Source organism: Peromyscus maniculatus, chromosome 3 (assembly GCF_049852395.1).
Source record: "Peromyscus maniculatus bairdii isolate BWxNUB_F1_BW_parent chromosome 3, HU_Pman_BW_mat_3.1, whole genome shotgun sequence".
NCBI classification, from domain to species: domain Eukaryota; kingdom Metazoa; phylum Chordata; class Mammalia; order Rodentia; family Cricetidae; genus Peromyscus; species Peromyscus maniculatus.
Window position 1 is genome coordinate 44782577 of NC_134854.1, and position 17683 is coordinate 44800259.

General features: G+C 42.9%; 1 protein-coding gene and 1 pseudogene across 1 annotated transcript in view; both read right to left on the bottom strand.

Annotated features, from left to right (window-relative positions):
* The window catches only part of Cntnap2 (contactin associated protein 2), a 2081518-nt gene that overhangs the window by 246823 nt on the left and 1817012 nt on the right, over positions 1 to 17683 (bottom strand). The gene's annotated exons all lie outside the window — the stretch shown is intronic.
* On the bottom strand, positions 15181 to 16711 carry LOC143272293 (protein max pseudogene; annotated as a pseudogene).

Below are 17683 nucleotides of genomic sequence, written 5' to 3' on the forward strand. Positions count from 1 at the left end.
AGGAGCAGAAAGTATGAAAGATACATGAGTTTATGTCTCCTAGATACCAAATAGCAGTGAATTGTAGGGGAATGTTACGCAGGTCAATGGCCAAACCACTGGAGGAAAAATACACATGAATTCATTATTTGCACTAACCAAGAAGAAGAAAATAAATTTCTTTTGGGGGGTGGGCAGGGTGGTTCTGTGTGCCAGGCATACATTTATTTAATTTCCTTATTAACTCTGTAGAAGACTTCTAAGAAGGTACCATCATCAACTCTTTCCAGATAGGGAACCTGAAAGCCAGTGAAGCTGGCAGCAAGATACACTTGTGGACAGAGGTGCAGCAGTGGCACTCCTGTCTTTGTGATACGAACTCTAATTGGATTTAAGCTCCACTCAACAGGAGGGCAATCATGCCCGGTACTGGACATTTAGCGAACTACCTAGGGCTAGTGAAGTCATAGGTCCTGAGGAGAACCTTCTACTGCTACTTTAGTAGACCAGCAGAAATATTAACTGCATTCTAAATACTTATCCTTAGACCTACAGATACGCACAGTTCTCATCAAAGAAGCTTCTCTTTTGTGTCAGATGGAGACATCGCAGAAAATCACAAATGGTTAAAATACAGAGAGTAACTAGTGGTGGGGTGTCCAGCCCCACTTGATACGTCTGCGGTACAACTCCTGTTCCTAAGGCTCAGGGAACACCAAAGAAGAGCGCAGAAAGCTTATTAGGGTCAGAGGGCCCAGAGGTCTGTTGTAAGATTGTGCCTCCTAGAAATGGCAGGGAAGCTATGCCTGTGATACCACAACGATATGGCTGCCTAATTAAGATCTGAGCAATCACAACACCAATGGATGCCTCATGGGGCCCAACCTCTAGACGAAGAACTACAGTCAAATAAGCATGCCGAGAGTGGTGGAAATAGTCTTCCCTAGAGATGAGCCTTATAATTGGTTATCCAATACTGAGTGGCCAGCCCTGAAGTCATGTACATACAAGCAACACTAATCAGACTCATCAGAAGGTATGTGAGTGAATGTGTGCACACAAACCCCGCCCCACAACACAATATTAATCATAGAAAAAGAGGACATGAATTTCAGAGGGATTTTGCTTTGTGTATGATATAGGAGGGGTTGAAGCGGGGAAGATATGGAGATATGGGAAGGGTAGAAGGAAAGAAAAGGAAGGGAAAATGATATAATTATATTCCATATGGGAACTTTTGGGACTCCAGTACCTGGACTAGACATGTATTTCTCAAAGCTCCCCAGGAAATGTTACTGTGGAGCTAGAATTGAGAACTATTGCTTTAAGAGAGCTTACAAAATTATGTCATTAATCTTCATAGTCCTTATTGAACATTAGGGTTATGAGTTATTCAGGCATTGCTGGCGAACAGCATCTTTCATCTGGACCACTAGTAGCTGTCTCAAAGGCTGCATAGCACTTCTGCAGCATAACCCCCCTCTGCATGATGCTGCGAACCTGGGCTAGTTCCCATCTGGGATACTGGATCCTGCTCCCAACCTCCCTGCCAGCACTGACCACAAATCATTCTTGCTTCCAGAGATCTCTTCTGCCAACTCTGTTTTGCAACAAATCACCTTCCAACAATAGGCGAATGGGTTTGATGGTTGCTTTGTCAAATTTACTCATAAGCAGCATTTTTATTTCACATTTTAAGCTTTATATGAGGTCCCTCGGTGGCCACCCAGTGCTTTATAAACACCTTTTGAATGTATATTTTCTCAGGACTGGCAGGGAAGGAAGCTTTCTGCTGAAGCAGCACACATGTCTTGCATTCCCTTAGGCTTGGGGAATTCTTTTTAGCATTAAAGATGTGGTATACCAGTGAGTTTCCCCAGCTTTGCGTGTAGAGATATCCACTCCTCTATCCATCAGGAAGCCTTCTGCCTAATCTCTAAGCCGGTTAATTAAATATCTGTCATTTTTTTCCAGGGCTAATGGAAAATTCAGTTTCTTTGGGACAGTGTCACAAGCAATCAAACTTCTAATTTAAAAACCACAGTGGGCCAGATTCTCTCAGGGGCTCCTGTGTTCCCTGCCTCTGTGTTGGGGTCTTTGGAAAGCTGCAGTAACTTTATTGAGCTACAGGGATATTAGTTACAGAGCTCAATTTAATCAACCTAATTGTACCAAGGAATTTTGATCCTTTATGTCATTAGAAAGAGAACCTTCATTTTAACACCTGCAGTGATTGCATGCGTAGTCCAGTAAAACATCTCATCCAAATTAGAAGCCCCTGCCTCCAGGATCATTGTGACAGACGTAACATGCAGGCTAGTGACCTCCATCTCAGTTGCCATGGTAGTAGGATGGCAATTCAGGTAGACCATCACGTGACGGCAGACTCAGGAATCCTTCTGGATGGATACAGTGGATGGGGGGGAGGGAGGGGAAGCAGCCCAGGATTCAGATGAAATCTGTTCTGGTCTGTTGTGCACGTGAGCAGGTGCATTCCTAAACATGAGTCATCAGAACAGCAGGAGAATGGAGGGCTCCTGGGCTAAGTGGGAAAGATTGTTTTGCTTTAAAGGAATCAACTGCCATCAGGGAAATAGAATTTAGTGATAAATTGAGTTTAACCCTCAGGTTCAACTTGAAGGGATAAACACTGGTCTAATTTCCTCAGCTACTATCCTTTTGCTATGACAAATTCTTGTCTGGGTCTTAAGCTGTCACCATTTGGAGAAATTCTGAGCACCAGCAGATTCTGGGAAATGTCCTCAGTTTTTACACCCTTTGTCACGATAGGTCTCTGCCTATTCTCTTGACCCCATCCTCTTTGATTTTTGAACTATTTATTTATTCTTTGAGAATTGCATACCTGCACACAATGATTTTTGATCAGAGCCCCTCAACAACTTCATGTCTTTAAAAATTATATAATCTGTGAACTGGAGCATGGTCAACATACCAGGATCACACCCCTAAAGAAAACGGACTCTCTCCCCCATAGCAGCCATCAACCGTCAATACCTCCCTGGCTAGGGGAAGGGACTCGCCTAGTTCGGGTTACTCCACTAATCGTGCTGAGATGTTGACTGGTTTGATCTGGTGCAGGTTTTATACAGGAAACCACAGCGGCTGTGAGCATATGAGAGCAAAGGTCTTCCTGTCAAGTCCACGAGACACGTTTTCTCCAGTCCTCCCCAACCTCTGACTCTCACAACCTTCCTTTTGTGTGATGTGCTCTAAGTCTCGAGGGGAGGGGCTGTGAAACAGACTCCCATGTATGACTGAGTGAAAGACCCCAGCATACTAGCTTAGCCTAACGCCATTTCGGGTAAGGCCTGAAAAGCACGGGGAAAGTTCAGTTAGAGGACATGGGCACAGAAACAAAAGGGGTATCTACGGTCGGCCACCTGGCCCCAGAACAGGGTACTAAAGGTCAGAAAAACAACTTGTAACCAAGCCTGCAGGCGTGTCGAGCTCGGGGGAAAAACCACGAACTGTCCTGAGTTTGAACCTGGCCTCATTTGAATCGTCCAATCAGAACCCTGTAAACCATGCTTCTCGCTTCTGTACCCGCCCTTCTGCTGCCCGACCCTATAAAAACCCTCCACTCCAGCCCGTCGGCGCGCCAGTCTCTTGAGCCTCTTGAGGGACTGTGCTGCCCCGGGTACCCGTGTTCCTGAATAAAGCCTCTTGCTGTTTGCATCTGACTTGTGGTCTCGGTGTGATCTCTGGGCGAGGGTCTCTCCAGAGGGAAGACTACCTTCGGGGGTCTTTCATGAGCACACCATGGTTGCTTTTGCTCTGTACTTGACCAGTCGTGAGTCTCTAAATTAACTGCCATCCACTGCACAAAAGCGCTCCTCTGAAGAGGTCTGAGAGCTGTGCTCATCCATGACCCCTTCGCTCATCCATGACCCCTGTGCTCTTAACAGTAATCCTTTGCTCTCGAGAAGGAAGGAAGTTTTCCAGGACCTGGCTGACGCTCCTCGCTCCCATGAGGGCGTAGGAAGAGGGGCTCAGGCACAGGGCTGTCACAAATAGCGCAGTTCCGGGACTCTCTCTTCTAGCTCTGCTGCAGAAGATGAAAGGGAAGGGAAGGGGTTCTCCCTCTCAGTCACTCAGTGCCGGTTGCCCTGACACCACTAAGGGACCCCTTTGAGAAATCCCTTCTCCCAGACAGACAGCCAGTGTGCTTTAAAAGCTTCTAGCATTCAGTGTGTGGCTGATTGCCCTTGGCCTTCTGGGTGAGAGCAACTGACATTTCAAGAAAGATAATTACAGAGAGTCAGTGAGCGAATAAAGAGAGGCAGCAGAGGAGACACCAGAGCCAATGACACTGTTCAGTTAATGTGTGTCTTCACTTGGAGGCTGAAGTGCCGCTGCCTTGTCTCTGTCTGTAGGAAAGGGATTTCTTACATAATGAAGATATTCCCAGAAACAAGCCTTTGAGAGTGGGGTTACATATAGCATGACTCACTGGAAAGGATGCAGATAGCAAACATGAATGATTGCCTTTCCAGGACTGTTGAAGACTGCTTTGGCTTTTTGTTTTTTTTTCCTTCTCTTGAAGCTAATAAGTTACTTGGTCACAGTTTCATGAAACAGGCAGAGGCTCCTGGGTCAGAGACAAAGGACTTGTGGTAATAACACAGCAAGCAGCGTGGGCTTCAGGCTCGTCCTGGTTTCTCTTGCCCCTACCCGGAAGTCCCAGAGTCAGCCAGGCGGGGGCTGCACCGGAAGTAAGCCTGCTGCGCACCGGAGGGAGGGAGGGACTCTGCACTCAGAAACCCTGGATCTTTCATGGCGCTCTTGGCAAACCTACCTCACTTTGGGCCTTGGAGAGGCACTGTTCATTATTATCCTGGTCATGAAACAAATCTAGCCTCTGCCTTGGGGGAAGGCACCCTCTCTGTCTTCTACCTCTGTCTGTCCACCCTCATAACCTTAAAGACGTAAGAACAAAGCTACCATGCCTCCTGCTTAGAAGACAGCCAGAATGGGAAGACCTGTGGAGAGTTTTCTCTTACCAATTAGTTACTCCGGGATATATATATATATATATATATATATATATATATTGATGAAAGTGTTTTCAGTCTCAGCCTTCAGGGGGCTGAGGGGAGATCCCCATCCCAGACACCAAGTCTGAGAGTCGGCATTTAATTAGGGTAAGCATGACCTCTTCTTACTCCCTGCCAGGAGCCCACTTAAGATGGGACATATCTGTTCTCTCTGGCCAATGAAACATGACCAGAGTCTCTTGGGAGAGGTTGCTTAGCTCAGGAGAGAGGTGGGGGAAAGTCGTCCCCTTTCTGCCCCTTGATGTTAGGTGGAAATTCGTGAGTACTAAGATTGCTGGAGCCATTCCACAAGCGTCAGACATACTGAGGACAGATTGATGGGGTTCTCCTAGTCCTTGCTGACATTATCCAACTCGCACATCATCCCCAGAGTTACCCACCTCAGGATTTTCTTCTTTTTTAAAATAAGTTAAAAAAAATTTAAAGTAACTTTTTACAGTTTAAAAAGATTATGTGCGTGTGAGTACAGGTGCGTGCAGACGGTAGAGGCTTAGGTAAGTCCCCGATTGTTGGCGTCACGGGTGGTTGTGAGCTTTAGCTTCATTGGAGTCTTTGTATCCAGAACATGGCCGCAACCACTGACCCAGAAAACCCACCATCTTCTGTCCAATTACACCATTCTATAAGAGTCTCTAAGAGATTCTAAGGAATAAATGAAACGCAGCTAGTTTTCATCATAGTTTTAGATACTGAATCATCACAGGGAGGAAAGAGAAACACTGGAAGAAGCGCACCAGGTGGCACACTGCCAAAGGAATGGCGTAGGTGGCAGGAAGTGCTGGTGAATAAACCTGCACTACCACTTCCGTGCACCTTGCAACAGCGAGCTGAGCAAAGCTGTGGTGGCCCTTCCTGCAGCCTCCTCTCCTGCCATTGAAGTACAATTCCAGCAGGTGGCGCTGTGTGTTACTCATTCTAACGCTCCTTTCCTTAAGCAAATGACCGCAGGCTCACAGTGCTAAGTGATAAATGGAACCCCCGTCCGCAGGGCAGCCCCTTGGGCTGAATTCAGCCAGCAGGCGAGGTAACATTTAGACAACAGATGCAAGGAATCAATTGGGGAAAGCAGAGAAAAGACAGGGAAAGGTACACATAGCATGAAGAGCTGCCCGGCCACCTTTGGGATCGGTTTCTTCTGTACGAAAATGAACTCCAAAGAGTGCCCCTGTGCGGAACTTCACCTGATTCATACAAAGAAACTGATCATTGGGGCAACAGACGATTGAGAAACTCATGAGAAATATGAGAAAGGTCAGGAGGGTTGAAAACCGGGTCACTGTGGGATTCAGAGAGAGGAAGAGAAGGAGAAGGTAGTGAAGAGGTTATCCGGTCCCACTTAAGGCAGGCTGCTCCACCCATGTGACACACACCAATCCTTCTTTCTGCTCAAGGGTGCACCTAGCCATTATCCGCTCTGTCTGCTGCAGCCTTCCATGTGAGGATGCTCACAACTCTACTCCACACAGCCTCATCACCACAAAGCTCCCGTCCCCATTCTTATTTCCACACCAGTTTCATTTCTCCTTTTTCTTGTCAAATGCCTTGAAAGAACGTCTGCTGCTTAGCATATCTGCTCCCCATGTCTCAAACTCTCATCATGTGAGGCCTTGTCCTTAATCACAGCCGGAGCTGCTCCTTCCTTAGGTGGGTGCTGCTTGCTCTTTTCTTTACGATGTAGTTCTGTAAGCTTTTCTTTACTTCTCTGCCCGGAAGTCACCACATTCAAAATGCTGTCTTTGGATACTTTATGTTAAACAGCAAACAAGTCTCAACTCCTTTCTCCTCTTTATCTTGATTTTAAAGATGACAGCTCGTATAACTGACAGAATGGGTCTGTGCCTGTTTTTGACTTCCCTAAGGCAGAGGATATTCTATTGTGGTCATTTTTTCTCTCCTCAAAATGCTTGCCATAGAGCACAGACTTAACATTTTGTGAATGAATGATTGATTGAATGAATGAATAGAAGGCAAACAGTTACAGTAACAATACCCCAAAGAGGGAAAACCAGGCATTTCCAATGTCACTGAACATTTGGAATGGCACCTGGAATTCCACAAGCATCTTTGCTAAGAGCAAAGTAACTGGGTGAAGATTCCCTCAGCCCAAAACACCACCCAGTCACTCTCTCTGTTGGAACAACTGTCCCTCAGTGTGGTCCCAAACACCTGATGTTTGGGGAGCAATGTCTTGCCTCAGGTAAAATCACAAGTCCTCATTTTGTTAAATCAACTGTTTCAGAGGTATATAGTCCTGGAATCCTGCTTTAAGAAACACTGAGATTTCACATCTTCTTCTAGCTGATCTACTAGTAGGACTCTTTTGAGTTACTAGAAAGATTTAAATACTGTGAGGCAAATAATTTACCTTTACCCTTCATAATCTAGAAGACTGATTACCAGAGCTGAGAAGGGTGAGGAAGCAGGGGATAGAGAGGGGGTGTTTAATGGGTAAAGGTGTGTCTCTGCAAAGGAGAAAGGCTTTTTAATGTTCTAAAGCACAGCATGAAAACTATTATTAACAATTAATTTAATAGTTCAAAACAGATAAAAGAAAGGACTTTGAATGTTGTCCCTACTCTCCACACTGGCACATGTGTGAGGTAATAGAGATGTGAATCTATCTAGCAATTACACATTACATAAATGTATTGAAATGTCACACTAAGTTAAGTATACTAAGTCAAGAAACTTAGTAGGTTTTTATATTTGATCTTTCTCTAAAAGAGGTCTGGGCTTTACCTTCAGCTTTAGGAAGATACTATCTAGACCCTTGCAATGTTACGAGTTTCTTTACTTGGGATCTTTGGGTTGTATCAGAGACTTTCACACTGTGATTTAGCATGGAGCCCAGTTATATCAAATAACACCAACAATTCTGTGTTCACTAAGGGCTGGAGTGCTGTTGAGGCCCTTCAAAGAAAGCTGTTTCCTCCTAAGAGAATAGACTCTTCTTCTGGATGGAGGCGTGCTATTGCATTGTCTCCTCCCTTATGAGTTGTCTGTCCCTGTGGGGTTGGTTAATCACTGGGCCAGGAAGGCTGATCCACCTTAAGCCATGTTAAAGAGTTGGGAGGAATAATTATTCCATCAATGAGGTAATGCACTTTTCCTTCCCAGAATTCCTACTCCTTGTTATAGTCATTTACAGAGCTGGAGCCACATGGATGGGTTAACATGACTTGAAACTGAGTTATTTATTTATTTATTTATTTATTTATTTATTTATCTATCTATCTATCTATCTATCTATCTATCTATCTATCATCTATCTATCTATCTATCTATTTATTTATTTATTTATTTATTTCCTTTGTTTTTGATACTTGTCAAAGTGTGGGCATATTTTCCTGGACGCTCTGACCTTTCTTACTTTTTCCTAAGGTGCTATTATCTCCCCCTCTCTTCTGCCATGTGGCTTGTTACAAATGATGTGGTTTTCTCTCTGCTTCTCCAGTCTCCTCCTCCAAGCAGCTGCCTAGATTTACAGCTTGCCTGTCCTGGGGTTTTCCTTTTAAATGTTAATAAAATTTTAAGTTCCTTTGCTAACAAGACTATAAATTTTGAGAGGAAACCCCCTGTTTCTCCTTAGCATAAAGTATGGACTTTAGGTTACATAGTTCCATCATCTGAGGGGCTGGAAACTGAGGACATGTGAGTACTTCATCATTCCTGCATAAGAGAGCCATGAAAAACTGAACACTAAGACTCAGGGAGGCTTCCTAGGTTTTCAATACTCTATATATCTTGTCACATATAACTACAGGAGAGAAATATGTTCCTGACTCCACAGGGAGAAGACGATCAGAAACTCAGTCTCTGGGGCTGTTTCCTGGACTCTACACTCTGTGCCTCTCTTCTTCTCTGATTTTCATCTTCATCCTTCCTTTCCTTCTAAGAATAACAGCCATGAGCACAGGGGCCATTCATGAGTTCCATAAGTATTCTAGAGAATTACTGAATCTGGAAGAGTGGTGGGAATCCACGCCTGCAACTGATGTCAGGAGTGTGTGTAACTTATGGAAATGGTTGTCTTTGAAATTTGTCAGTTGGTTCTAACTGCATAACCCCCAAATTCTCAACATTTCAATTCAGAAACACACAATGGATGGACCCGACAACGTTAAAAACTAAAGATTTCAGAGAATATATCTCAACCTTCAATCTCACCCTGGCTGTCTAGATGAGGATCGAGGCTATAAGGCATTAGAATCCAGTAATAATGAAGTATAGAGATTTTCTTTTACTAACTTTACCTCACTGGCTTTTGTACCAAGATTTTTTTCTTCTTGTCAGTTTGTAAATGTAGAGAGTTTTAAAGCCATCTATACATATTCACACCAGAATAAAAAGGTGTTAAACACATCTGAAATTGAACAAGAGCCAGGAAAGTTTATTTGAAGATTTTTTTGGAAATTCTTCAAGGAAATGCTCAGAGCTTAAGAATCAATGTTATAAACTTGTTTTAAAATCTTCCAGATCCTGATAACCTCTTGAGTATGAGAAATATTTCTCTTCATGTATCTTAGCTTTTTGTTTTTTTTTATTATAGCTGAAAACCCAACTTCATAAACAAAGGCAGCTGCAGAGAAGAGGGAGTGAAAAGGAGATGCCATTGGACAGGCAGAGGCAGAGGGCTGCCTTTAAAATGTAAAGCCTTTCAAATTGTAGTTTGCTCTATGCATTTAGCCACCTCTGAGAATAGCCTTTTGAATATTAATGGAGCTATGTGATTTAAAGATAAAAATCAATGGAAAATGATACGTGGCTTGAAACAATACTGCATGCCTGGCATAGAACAGGCAGTGGGTTTCTGATATCCACCTGGATGGAGTGAGCAGAGACATCAGCAGTGGTCTGAGAGGGTCCAGATGCAGAAGAATAGACGGAAGGCACAGATGGTGATTCCAGGGTTAAAGTGTTTGTAATAAAGGGAGATGTAACTTCTTTAGACAAACTGCTAAACTAGATGCCTAAAGATTCCCCAGGTATAGGAGACATTGTGAATTGAGAAGGAAAACATCAGGGAAGTGGTCCTCTTGACACTATTCATTTTTCCCCCCAAAAGAAATACTTTCTGAAAGATACTTGCTTGGCTGCAACATAATGAGTAATTTGTGAAGTTTGTTAAAGGTGATGGCAGAGATAGTAGGCTGATTAAATGGCTTAGGAGAGTTCAAGTCAAAGGGATCATGGGATTTCAGGTCCTAAAGACGTAACCCAACCAGGAGTTGAAAGAGCTTGAAGAGACAGTAACAGGGTGAAGTTGGCTCCTCCGGAGGTTATGAGGAGATCACATTTTGGTTGGTGAACTGACTATAACTTTCAAATGACTGAGATGTGGATGGTTGTTCAGATGGAGACATTGATAATGAGGAGAAGACAAACACAAGAGCCCAGGATGAGAGGCTAGATAGGCTTTGGGAGGAGACAGCTGCTCGTGAGAGCTGGGGATCAGTCTGCCGGAAGGAAGGTGGTCAGAGAGATGCCTGCTTCTTTTTTTTGCCATGAACTGAGTTCCACCTTGTGGGTCACCTTTGTTTTGTAGCATTTCTCCCACTGCCTCCATTTTCAGAAAATTCTTTCAATAGTCATCCAGGAAGACTGCAGACAAGGTTTCTCTAAGAAGAATTCGAAGAGTGTTAAATGAAGATGTATATTCCGTATGATACAGACTCAAAATATAAACTCAGACTTGTGTTTTGTTTTCCATTAGAGCACCAAATGCACTGTCACCATAGAGTACAGCAGTGCTGGATGATGGAGGACAGCAAAACCACAGCATGGGTCAACACAGACTCTAAATGAAAATGGTGAGACATATGAGTGGGTGATGACACCAGCTGACATGCCAACATGGATGAGGGGAATTGCCCCTACCCCTTGATGATCAGCTGCATGTAATTAATGACTACTGAGAGAGGGGGAATCAGTCTTCTCCAGGGATGAGCCTCCAATTAGCTCTCCATTTCCAAGTGGTCAGCCCTAAAATATAAATCCCTACCTGTCTATATGTCCATCCATCCATCCATCCATCCATCCATCCATCCATCCATCCATCCATCCACCCACCCACGCACCCACCCACCCACCCACCCACCCATCTATCTATCTATCTATCTATCTATCTATCTATCTATCTATCTATCTATCTATCTATCTATCTATCATCTCTCAATCTATGTACAGTGTTGAATGGAAGTTCTATTTGTATTTATTGTATGTATAATAACATTAATTAAGGAAAAAGAACAAGAGAGAATAATACATGGAAGTAAAAGGAGGGCTTGGAGGTAGAGAAAGGGGATGAGTGTTGTTGGGGGGTAGGACATGGCAATAGGGATTAAAGATTACCAAAGTAAACTATATACATGTATAAATATAACAGAACCCAGTAGTTTATACAATTAATAAATTCTAGTAAATCAGAAAAAGTTCTTTCTGCTTGCGAATCACAGCAAGAGAGACATAATTGTTCTAAATTATTTTATTCATTTTTCACTAGTTATGATTATTTTAATTTGATTTTAATCTTCTATCAGCATTGGGTATTAGAGGAACCTAGGGGTCAAATGTTAAAAATGCTGGATCTTTGAAGCTCAGTGTTGGAAGTTTCCTAGGATAAGTGTTCCATGAAAGCTGTTTGAAGAGTTAGATCCTTGAGGTCATATATTTCCACATCTGAGAAATGACAGAAAGCACTTCACCAATTCCCGATGGCTGTACCAACCAAACACTGCTTGAACAAAGCATTCCTCAGGAAATGGAAACTGTTAAATAATGATAATGACCCATCGCAAAACATCCTTTGTTCTGATCATGACTGCTGAACACACAGCTTTCCTGTATATATTGCATAAATAAATATTTTGTCTCCCTGAAGTCTGCACATATAAAACATGGAAGAAATCTTTTAGGACCAGTTTGCACACAGTTCAAACAGCCACATTTATGTTTTTGTCTGATTTAGTGAACTAAGGGGACATGATTTCTTATTAGAACAGTTCCTTTGAAAGAGTGGCTTCAGGTCTTTTTAAGCTGGTTATCAACTTCTGCCTCAGGATGGCTCCACACACCTGTACCCAGTGCAGTAATGGAGGAAGTGCTGGGAAGTGACACAGTGGTCATGGAGTACACAGGAGGATTTGTAGCATACTATCATGTTGTTGATGAGAATTAGGAACAAAAACGAGAATAGCAAAGTTTGTAAGAAATATAAGAGTTAAACTCATGTTTTCTTCTAGAAGTTTTTTTCAGGCTTCACATTGAAATCTTAGATCTATTTAGAGTTGATTTGTATGCAGAGTGATTGACATGGGTCAAATTTTATTCTTCTACATGTGGCTTCTAGTTTCCCCAGTACCATTTGCTGAAGATGCTGTCTTTCCTCCAGTATGAATTTTTGACTTCTTTATCAAATATCAGATGGCTATAACTTGACACACTCATATTTGGATCTTCTGTTTTGTTCCATGGATCTACACACCCATTTTGGTGCTAGTATCATGATGATCTTATTACTGCAACTCTATAATTTAGTTCTAAGTCTGGCAAAAGGATCCCTCTAGCATGTTCTTTTTGCTCAGGATTCCTTTGGCTATCTGGGATTTTTTGTGCTTCCATGAACAATCCAGGATCACTGGAGGTCCTTCCATTTTTTAATGTCTTCTTTAATCTCTTTCTTTAGAGATTTAAAGCTTTTATTATAGGGTTCTTTGGTTAGGCTTATTTCTAAATATTTTTGAAGCTATCATGAATTTGAGTGTTTCCATGATCTCCTTCTCAGTGTGTTTGTTATTGGTATACATGAAGACTAATGATAAGTTGATTTTTGTGGCTTATTATGTTGCTGAAAGTGTGGCTCATTCTAAAAGTTTTCTGGTGAAATATTTGGAACCTCTTATATATAATATTAAACTATCTGCAAATAGGGATAACTAGACTTCACTTTTCCCTATTTGTATCCCTTTAATTTTCTTCTTGTATTACTGCTCTAGCTAGGGCTCCAAGCACCACTTTGAAAAGGAGTGAGGAAAATATACACCCCTGTCTCATTTCTGATTTTAACAGGGTTACTTCGAGTTTTTCTCTATTTAGGATGATGTTTCTCCAAGAGCCATAGATCATCCAAGGAATGTTCCAGGGCCAGGCAGGCATGGGGACCCTTCCTTTAAGTTGATGGTTTGGAGAATATAAGGGATTCCCCAAACAATATAGGCTACTGTCAATGCCCTTGATTGCCTCCAAGAACGTGAAGGTAAGACTCTATATAATTGAAGGTCCCACACATTTTGGACAGATGACTTGGAGGAATTGACCTAGAAGTCTCCTCCACGCAGATTTGCTCTGATATTATCAGAAGGTGCTATGCAAGCTGCCAAGAGAAAAAAGCCATCAATAGTTCAATCTGGCCTTAAAACCTATGAACCATAACAAGGCCCACCCCAGCAAGGTATCTCCAGTGGTTCAATAGTAACACTTTTATCTTGAGAGCAACTAAAAGCTGCTTAATTGTGCTTAAGGTCCAATCGTCAATAAGAGGAGATTCATGCTTGCTACTATATACCTTCCTAACTACCCACGACTGAAAACATAGACCCCAGAGGAGAACTTACTACTGCCATTTTCCCAAACCAATATGATTTCTATACATATTGTATTGTATTGTATGTATGTATACATAGTTTGTATACATATATGCTGTAGTAGTGGTGCATGCCTTTAATCCCAGCACACGGGAGGCAGAGCCAGGAGGATCTCTGTGAGTTCAAGGCCAGCCTGGTCTACAGAGCGAGATCCAGGATAGGCACCAAAACTACGCAGAGAAACCCTGTCTCAAAAAAAAAAAATCTTTTTTTAGAAGCAGGTGAAGACTATTCTGGAGATCTCCAACTGGTCAAAGTACAAAAAATAAATGGCCACAGGGAGCTCATCCTCAAATGATACATACATCCACAACCCTTACAGCTAAGGCTTGGGAAACACCTAGGGAAAGGGAGAGGAAAGATTGTATAAGGCAGAGGACCAAGATGTCTGCTGTGAGATATTGCCCTTTATATATGACAGGGAGGCTGCACTCATTAACTCTCAAGGATATGGTTGCCTAAACAAGACCTGCATAACCACAAAACCAACTGACACGTGGATGGGGAAATTTCACAAGGTTTCATCCCTGGATGATTAGCTACAGGTAATTAATGACTGCCGAGAGAAGGAAAATCGGTTTTCTCCAGAGATGCACTCCTATATAGATTATGAAATCCCAAGTGGTGACCCCTAAACATATGAGCAACACTAATGGACCCAGAGAGTCATATGTGTATTTGACACAATAATAAAGAAGAAGGAGTTATGAATTTTAATAGAAGTTGGGAGAGCACAGGTGAACTTGGACAGGGGAGACTGTGGGGGTGGAAATGACATAAATACAGTACTCATGTATGACATCTAAAAATTAAATACAAAAGAGTTAAGCCCAGCAACAGGGATTTTCTGGTAAAGGGGATGCTTAGTAGTTGAGGTGCCATCTTCAACACTCATTGTAAACCTATCCTCCCATTTGTTGATGTAATAATGCATTTATCCTCATGCAGGAGGCCAGTGAATAACAGGACAAACCCCAGAAAATCTCAGGTTAATGTGATACTAGCCAATAAGAATTCTCAAGAAGGCATATTACAAAAACATTAGTTTTTTTTTTTTTTTTTTTTTTTTTTTTTTTTTTTTTTTTTTTAAAATAAGTTTTTTATTTATATTCTTATAGTAAAGGGGAAGCCTTAACTTGCAAGACAATTCTTGGGCAGTATGTACAACATACTTTTTATTTCCATGGAATGGAGTCAAACACCGACTGAGACTACGGAGTATACACTAGCAATCAGCAAATGCCGGCAACAGAGTGGGCAAAGGACAGAGAAATGGAGCCCGAAGACAGGAAACCCTTCACTGGGATCTGCTGACCACAGCCAGAGCCAGGGCTGGATCACACAGTGGCGACAAGTTCCAGGACTGGAGTCAAGGAGGGCAGGGAGGCTGTGCTGGGCTGTGGGTTTAGTACCAGGTAAGTCGCTCTTGGTATTTACATACAAAATAGTTGGCTCTGTTTCTTAGAAATACACACAGGAGGAAATGAAGATTTGATCATTGCTTTATGAATCTGTCGCTTTACAATATCGACATCATCAGAAATAGGGGCATTTCATTCAGATTCAAATTTCAGTAGCAGGAAATAAATATCAAAACATCATCACTGGCCCTTAATACAAAACCTCTACCCCACCTAAGACTCCCTCCCTGTCCCACCCACAAATAACCACCCCACCACTCCCAGGAGGGAGGCCGGCTCACTGCTGCCATCTCCTGTACATACCAGTGTCACGTGACCCTCTGTAAGGCTGGCTCTGCAGACTTAAGCAACTGAAGAGTGAAACATGCCAAGGACTCTGCCAATCTGTCCCCGCTTTCCTTTACACCAGACTCTCCAAGAATCTGGTCTCTCAACAGGAGTGACAGCTTTCCCAAAAAACAATCCTTACAGGAGAGGGGCTTAATTCTCATTCCTCCAATCTGGTCATCTTGTCAAAGTAGAGCAGTTCGAGATTCACAAAGTCCACCAAACAGAGGTCAGGGACTGGGAGGGAGGGCCTAGCGGGCCAGGCGTCCTCCAGGCACACACTCTGAGGGCTGGAGGAGCTGGGGGCGTGGGCAGGACACCATGTACTCAGAGGTCTGGCCGGCTGTCTGTCCTCCACAGAAAGAGCTGCCAAGTTAGGGTGTTTTGGTTTAAAATTTCTGGTGGGGACAGGAACCCCTGAAGGGAATACATTTAAAAATAGTGGACACAGGGATGGGATGAGAGCTGTTGTCCAAGAGCGTCTATGCAAAAACAAGAATTAATAAAGAGGAAAGGAAAATACAGAGTCTTTCGATGGTTTTGAGGGTTCTAACGATGAACTGAGAGGAGGAGGAGGAGACGATGGAGATGACAGTTTTTATTGCTGGCCTGCCCCGCATGGCTTAGCTGGCCTCCATCCGGAGTTTCTTCCTGCTCTGGGGCTCTTCTGGCTCGGACTCTGAGCTGGAGTCTGAACCCCCATCGAAGGCAGAGATGGTGCCGCCCTTGGCGTTGGTGTAGAGGCTGCTGTCTGAGGAGGGGTAGCTGGTCTGCAGCTGGGCACTTGACCTTGCCTTCTCCAGTGCACGGACTTGTTGCTCCAGAAGAGCATTCTGCCGCTTGAGGTCATCAATGTCTTGCTGGTGCGTGTGGTTTTTCCTTCGCATATACTGGATGTACTCTGTTGCTTTGTCTAGGATTTGGGCCCGGGATGCCTTCTCTCCTTGGAGTGATGGGACTGAGTCCCGCAAACTGTGAAAGCTGTCTTTGATGTGGTCCCTACGTTTTCGTTCCAGTGCATTATGATGAGCCCGTTTGTCAGCGTCGCTCTCCACCTCGATGTCATCGTTATCGCTCATTTCCTACGGCCCAGGGAGCGGCCACTGCAGCGGCGGCCGGGGAAGGGAGGGGTAGAGGGAAGGGGGAAGTCACCGACAACAACAAGCCGAGTGCCCCCACGCACGCACTCACTCACTCACTCGCTCCCTCACTCACTCACTCACACACACACACTCACACACACACACAACACGGGCAACAACCACCTCACTGCCCAAAAACATTAGTTTTATATTACTGTTGTGTTTTAAATGTAAAATTTAATTCTTTCAAACTATATGCCTTCTTCGACATTTTGACATGACCCTCGCCTTTAGTTAAAAAATTACTGTTGTAGAGCTTTAAAAAAGTGACATAGAAATGTGCTTCTAACATGTTCTTATATGAAAAGTGGGTTATAAAATTGTATGACTCACATAATCTCACTTTTGCAAAGAAAGTGTTATAAATGAATAGAAAAGTATTTAGAAATGTAGGCACCAAGCAGTAATTCAAATATACTGGAATACCGAATTGTAGTTTTTAAAAAGCCCCGTCTGCTTCTTTGGATCTTTAAGTCATTTGACAACATGAAAACAATATTTGTATACTTTTAAAGTTACAATCTACTAATATCCACTTTCCTTTGCAAAGATTGGTGGCATTTTAAGCAACTCCATCTTATCATTTTAACAAGCATTTAATCAGGGCAATTAGTTAATCAAAATGCAGAGAACAAGATTTCATTTAAATCTAGACCCTAGAGGAATTTTAAATGAAACCATTTCTCTATACTTCTTATTTTTAGAAACTTAAGGAAATTAAAAAAGTAGTGGTTAAACTCTACCATGAAATATGTTTTCAATCAGATGTAATATTTTTCTATTAAAATTGGCTAAAATCAGGCTGGGAGTGTGTAGCTCAGTTAGAGGTGGGCTTGTCTGGCACTCATCAAACCTTGGGTCCCACGTAAACCAGATCTCATAGCTCATGCTACAATCCCAACATGAGTGATGACAAAGCAGAAGACTGCAAGTTCAAGGTCACAAGATCATTTTCTCTCACATATTGAGCTCTAGGCACGCTTGGGCGACACGAGACTCTGTCTCAAAGATAAAGGCTAAAAATAAGGGCATGCTATTTTCAGAGTAAAATCCTCACAGGTCTTTAGCCAGCGTGTTCCAGTGTTAAACTAATGTAT